Raw genomic sequence first — 7,498 nt, forward strand, 5'->3', positions numbered from 1 at the left:
TGTAATTGATTCTCAACTTTAATTTTCCTGATGGAGAATTCATGGAAGGAGGAATAAAATCTGTTTTGTTTATTCATTGTTATGTCCAAGGTAAGGATTGAAATATTGAGTACCAGAAAATTCCTTCTGAGGGAATCAAAGAAGCCATTTTATTTTTTAGTTATTTTGCTTTTCAAGGCAAGCTTGTTTCTTCATAGTATAACTATAGCTACTAATTTTTTTTCTAGCAAGATGTTAAAAAACTAGAAATCAAAGCCTGATTGATTTGTTTTGTTGAAATGTGGTTTCAGATAGTAGAACACAGAACACTATGTATTCATAAACATCCTTATCAGAACAAAGTTGTTATCAAACTTAAGATTTTAATATTTACTTGCAAATGATGAAGTCCAAGACATACAAATAAGAATCAACTATTATTAATTTCAGGTTGAAAAGAAAAAAAAAAAAAAATCAAACAAATCACTTACATTCCATCGCCAAACTCCTCATTAATAATTTCCTTGATACTCTCGCCAAAATGCATAACTGCTTCGTTCAATCTATATGCATGGAAGTAATCACAAGTCAGTACAGACGAGCAAATCCACTGGAAGTAAGCTCAATTAACCGATTACTCAAGCCTAAGCATTCATCGAAGTTAGAGGCTGTTAATATAGCAATATAACAATACAATAGCTGTTAACCTATCAGATTACTGGATTAGCCAAACAGCATCCAGGACTTCAAGTTTCAATTAGTTAAGAAAGTAAATTAAAATCAGTACCCAAAAGGCTTTGAAATTTCAATGCGATTAGAATCCAGAACGAGCTACACAAAGAAAAAGCGAGAACGGAAAGCGAACAAACAAACTAACAAACAATTAGCCGATAATCCACCTGTAAATTGTGGGTTCTTGGATCAAACAAGGATCGTAGGACCTCATCGGCGGCCGCATCATCTCCTGAATATGATCATCCGTAAGTTGAGGCAAGGCGGACCTCAACTTAGGGACAGTCTCAGGCTTAAGGTGTGCTTGACGGCGGAGAAGTTGAGCGACATAGACGTTAGTGAGGCCAGTCTCTTCTGCTATCTGGTTGTAAGATTTTCCCGATGAGCGCTTCGCGTCCTGCAGCTGACGGATTGCGGTGGCTTTGCTACTTTCTTCCATTTCAATGGACCTTTCTCGATATCTCTCTCCGTAAACGAAAGAAGGACGATGGAAGATTGTTTCCACGTGAGGTTCGAAAGGATAAAATTATTGCCACCGTTGGATTGTAGTAGTGGCGTTTGACCGTTCGATCAAGCAAAATTCAGTTTTGCCTTTGCTTCTTAGCCTGTTAGGCTATGCGTGTCAATTAAGCTTGTGAGATGGAGGGGAGTTATCAAATTCTGAATCCATACTCAATTAATGAGGTATAAAATTAATGTTTTGAAGTGCTGTGATCTACAAACTTGATCAGTTAAGATTTATCGTCGTGTCCTGTCCATTGTCGATCGTTGTACAGTTTCGTTCGGCCGCCAGAATCTTGAATTTTGGGTGAGTTTTAAGGATTTTCTTGAAGATTGTGATTACCCTTTTAATTCTTAGTCTAATAGGGACGCCTTCAATCTAGGAGATCGAAATTGAGACCATAAGACTTGGAAAATTTGTATAGATGATCCAATTTTTGGATCCAAAATGTCAAATGACCCATTTTTAAAAAATAATGTCAATTGACCTTCTATTGATATCATCGCTATACCAAATTAAGTAAATTGCTCTTACACTAGCCACATGAGGTAAATCTTGTTCTCGTCTGATTAAACACTCTCGCTCTCACTTGAAATTCCCGGTTTGATGTGATTGCTCGTCAGTGTATGAATGATTTGACAATTTTTAAACGGGGATTTCCAAGACGAGGTTTTTTCAGAACGAAACAACTTTTTCAGAAAGATGTTTCATTATTTTGAGTTTGTTTAATTATTTTTGCTGTGTTATTTCTGGAAAGGTAGCATTACGAAATTTTGTATTGGGAGAGAGTAAGAAAGAGGAAGAGTAAGAGAGAGAGCAAGAGTAAGAGAGAGAACAAGATTAAGAGAGAGCGAGGTTACGAGAGAGAGCGAGATTAAGAGAGAGAGAGTGAGATTGAGAGCAAGAGTACACTTCAATTGCTTGTACAACTTAATGACAAATGTTTTCTTGCTTTGTAAGATGACAGAAAAGTGTCTACTTATTCGATATGGAGGTGATTGGGATGAGAATGAAAGTTCGTATATTGGGGGATAGTTGACAGGAATCATTGTGCCTCATACATTGAATTATGAAGAATTTAAATCTCGCATTTACAGGATTACAAATGTCAATTCTTCAGAGTTTGATCTTATACTAAAAGTTAAATATAAGCTTGAATTTGAAGCCCTCCACAATGCATAAGGAATGAGGATGATGTTCGCTTCCTTCTTTTACGAGAAGAGCTTAGTAGACTTCAGATAGCTGTAACGTTGAAATCTAATCAGGATGAAAATATTGGAATGGGGTTCGGAAATATGAGTTATGATGATACGGCTGTGGACAGACAATATGAGGAATCATATCAGTTTCGTCGGGAAGAGGATGATATTCCATTGTCTAGCAACACTGTACCATTAGCATTCGATTATATAGATTGTGGTCCTTCAGTGGATGTGAATGAGCAACCAGCAGGATTGAATGAAATAGATCGTGATCATGGAGATGTGCGTTGTCCTACAGCAGCTTCAGTGGTTCCACATTTGTGTCTTCAAGTCATAGGACAAAGTTGATTATGCCTGGTACCTCTTCATCCGGGACAGAGAACGTTGAAGTTGGTCAACTATTTTTGAGCAAACATGACTTGAAAATGAGATTATCTATGCTGTCCATCAACAAAAATTTTGAATTTAAGGTCAGGAAATCAACTAAATCTTTGTTTACTGTTAAATGTATTAGGGAGACATGTAAATGGAGCTTTCGTGCAGTCAAAATGGAAGGGTCTGATATATTCAAGATCACAAAGTACTGCAGTTCGCACACATGTTCCATTGGAATTATGAATCACGACCATAGACAAGCAACTACTACGGTTGTTGGTCAACTCATTAAAGATAAGTTCACAGGAATAGGACATATTTATAAACCTTGTCATATTGTTGAGGATATGAAGAGAGATTATGGCGTGAACATGAGTTATGATAAAGCATGGCGTGCAAGGGAAGTTGTGTATAATCTCACTAGAGGTACTCTAGAATAGTCATACTCCATACTACATGCTTATGGAGAAGCGTTAAAAATAGAGAATCCGGGTACAGTCTTTGAGATTGAATTTGAAGATGAGATGCATTTCAAGTATATATTTATGGAATTAGGGCCTTGTATTAGAGGTTTCTCAAGCTGTTGGCCTTGTATTATTGTTGATGGGTCGCACTTGAAAGGAAAATACAAAGGCACCATGTTGGTTGCAGTTTCTATGGACGGAAACAATCAATTATACCCACTAGCATATGCAATAGTGAACAATGAAATCGATCGATCATGGAAATGACTTATATTAAACTTGAAATGTAGTATTGGAGAACCTGATAATCTGGTGTTTGTGTCTGATCAGATGGTATCTATCAACAATGCTATTCGTGCATTTTTTCCCATGGCATTTCATGGATTGTGCTCATGGTATATAGAACAAAATCTGGTTACAAACTTTAAGGATAGTACGGTTGTTGGAATATTTATAGATGCAGCAAGAGCATTTCGCATGACAGAGTTCTAGGCAAAATGGGACGAACTTCATAGTTTTCTAGACGGTGCTGTCACGAAATATTTGGAAGACATCGATGTTCAAAGGCGGGCACGAGTTTACCAAATAGAACGAAGATATGATAACATAACATTCAATAGTGCAGAGTGTTTCAATTCATTAACTAAAGAGTATCGACTATTGCCCATAGTATGCTTGATTGAACATGTTAGAGGAATGCTCCAATCGTGGTTCTACGAAACGAGGAATTACTGGGCATCTCGAACGACATTGCACTCTGACTACTGTGAAACCCAATTGGCAATTGAGGCCGATAAAGGCAGATGATATCTAGTTGAGCCTATTGATTGTTAGCGGGTACACATGTGAGATAATCGGTTGGATGGTATTGTCAATCTTCACACGAAGGAATTCGACTCACTTGGTATCCCGTGTTCGCATGCAATTGTTGCTGCCAAGGAATGAAATATACCCATCCATAGTCTTTTTAGTTAATTTTATACAGTGGACTTTCTAATGACTGTGTATGCGGAGCCTATAAATCCATTTGGCCACATATTTGAATGGAAGAGACCTCCTGGATATGTAGAAAAGATTATCCTTCCTACGAAGTTTGTGCCGCAAGCCGAGCGACGGAGAGTGAGAAGAATACCATCCAAAGGAGAATTTCGCAGACAAATGAAATATGGTTAGTGTGGGAATTATGGGCATAACCACCAAAATTGTACCGAACCGCTTACAACCGTGTGATGTACTGAAAATGCCAGAGACTGTGACACAAACACCCCTCATCTAGTTTACTTTATAACTAACTTGTAACATTTCATTTGTTATAAATACCATTTATCATTTTTTTATACGCCATACTTGTAACATACTTGTAACATATTTCATACGTTTTCATACTTGTAACATACTTCATACTTTTTCATACTTGTAATATACTTCATACCTTTTCATACTTCATTGTAATATACTTCATACCTTTTCATACTTCATACTTCATACTTTCATCTTGTAAACAAAAATCAATAATAAGCTGGAGTATTTCTATAATAGCAATCTTCATACTCTCTCAATCTTCATATCTCTCCATCTTCGTACTCTCTCAATCTTCATACTCTCTCCATTTTCATACTCTCTCAATCTTCATACTTGTAACAAAAAACAATAACTTCATACTTTTTCAATGTTCATACTTGTAACAAAAAACAATAACTTCATACTCTCTCAATCTTCATACTTGTAACAAAAAACAATAACTTCATACTTTCTCAATGTTCATACTTGTAACAAAAAACAATAACTTCATACTCTCTCAATTTTCATACTTGTAACAAAAAACAATAACTTTATACTCTCTCAATCTCGCTCTCTCCCAAAATCTCGCTCTCTCTCAAAATCTCGCTCTCTCAATGTTTGAACTTTGAACCTTGAACCATATAATGTTTTACATACCATTGATACAATGAAAAGAGCAGTAGCTCAATTATACATGTTCTGATAAAATTATGATATTGAACTTTGAACTTTGAATTTTGAACTTATATAAAAAACACATGTTCAATTATACAATGAAAAGAGTAGTAGCTCCATTATACATAAAAAGTAAATGTTTTTACATACATAAAAAATACATGTTCTATACACATAAAAAATATGGAGTGTTTGCCCATAGTTGACACGTTAACTGCATCCTATATTCGCTCATCTTCTCTTGAGTTATTACGGATGGATCAACACCAGTCACTAGGTGTTTTAGTAATTTGACTGCGAAGATGCCATAATCAAACGACCCGTGTTGTATGTCGACGTTCATAGGTCGCGAGATTTTCCAACGGGTTGTGGATAGGTCTGGCTTTGAACGATCCACGTCACAGTAGTGAAGTAGGAATGGTACTGTGACAGTCAATGGCTCTAGCTAATTCACCAGCTTTGTCATTGGTATGTATGGCTAAAGTGAATTGAACATGAATATGTGGCCTCTGTTAATGTCCATTGCAAGGACCATTCAGTGGTCACTGATATTCATCACCATATAAATGAAATTCACATATGCCCATTTGACATCGAATTTACTGGTGACGTAGTCCTTATATGTGTCTTCATCTTCCCATGCTAGGGCAGCCTCCAGAAGTGTCTTATTCTTTATTCGTTTAAATACCCCGCCACGGGCATTAAGGTGGCTCTATCAAATAAAATGAGAAGTTAAGTAACAAAATATAATGAAAAGTTAAGAAACGAAATATCAAAATTTACCATTACACCAATTGGCAAGATGGTGAACTTGTGCATGCACATGTCGAGTCGGGTATAAAATTTTTCTTTCATAAAATAAAATAAAGTATTTATGGTCTACACGAAAAATTACTATGTCAGTAAAAGTACAAGATAGTCAACATGTAAAGAAGTCAAGACTAGGAAACTTACATCGCACTCGACCAACGAACTCGGAGTAATAAATTCCTTGAAGAATTTCTTGGCGAGTTGGTTTAAAGGAGTTCTCTCGAACCTCGTTGTCCGTATTGTCGTCTGAGATCCAGCCCATCATTTCTGTAAGGATATTGTGTGGAACATCATGTGCTACGTTATATGTGAAGATCGCTCTGGATAGTGACGTAGCTACACCTGGGAGAGGATACTTAACCACACTTTTTTTCTTCTTTACTTGAGTTGGAGGTGTATATTTATCAACAGGTTTCCTCTTACGACTAATTCTTCGAGATTCCTACATAAACAGATAAAAAAAGATTACTCATCAAGAAATACAAAAAAATAAACAAAGATTATTAATCAATAAATTACTCACCAATGTAACTCCTTCTGTGGTCGTAAGATTATTAATCAATAAATTACTCACCAATGTAACTCCTTCTATGGTCGTAACAATCCCATAAGTGTTGGCCTCTGGGATGCTAGACATATCAGTCTCTGTATGTGACATGGTGAGTAAGGCAGACATGTCGGGCTCTGTTTGTGGGACATTGACCTCTATAGGTTCGACGTCAATTGATGATGTTGTGGTGGTATTGAGCTATTGATAACGGGTAGAAATGTACATTATTACAACGTAAAGATATAAAACAATGTGGGAATGCGATAGTAAAAATATGCAAAATCGTGTCCAAAAGCATTAAGTTGAGAATATTGCGATCGCATGCGCCCATTGCATTAAAGAAGCTAATTTACTTATTTTGTGTAGAAAAATGCGTTTGCCCAAAGTAAATTACGATCCAAGGAATTCGGCGCCCAAGCGCATTAGAAGATTACGACCATAAAGCTATGCGATCGTATGCGTTCGCGAAGATCTACTCAAGAAGGTGGCCACATAAAGATGGCACATCAAGGTGAAAGCATAATAAATCATGATGGGACGGAAAGTTGACGATGGTCGAATCCGAATTTGATTGACAAGCCGTTAACGACACACTGTAGAAAGTACATTCAACTTTTCGTTGACCATTAATCGGCATGAATTAATGACCGCCCAATATAGAAATCATTTGAGAGAAAAGTTCTTCACCTTGAAGCTCTATAAATACCAAAGGCCACCACCGTGAAAGGAGTTCGAAAAATAATTCTGAGTTTTTGGAGTTCGAAATATACACAGTTCACCATATACATAGAAGATAGATCATAGATAGTCGTTAGTATGTAATTTTTATACTTAGAAGGTGGAGGCGAGCGAAGAGAAGAAGACGCCGAGTGATCACTCCTGGGTAGCTTGAAAGACTGCTGGGAGGCGCTGCAAACGGAGAGAGGGC

The 7,498-nt window shown here is 36.8% G+C and overlaps 1 pseudogene; it reads right to left on the bottom strand.

The window, feature by feature from the left end:
* Window positions 1-470: 470 nt before the first annotated feature.
* Window positions 471-1,150, bottom strand: LOC150029714 (cyanate hydratase pseudogene; annotated as a pseudogene).
* Window positions 1,151-7,498: the final 6,348 nt, after the last annotated feature.

This window comes from Benincasa hispida, unplaced genomic scaffold (genome assembly GCF_027475165.1).
Source record: "Benincasa hispida cultivar pf3 unplaced genomic scaffold, pf3_genome.v1.1 HicScf993, whole genome shotgun sequence".
In the NCBI taxonomy this organism is placed as follows: domain Eukaryota; kingdom Viridiplantae; phylum Streptophyta; class Magnoliopsida; order Cucurbitales; family Cucurbitaceae; genus Benincasa; species Benincasa hispida.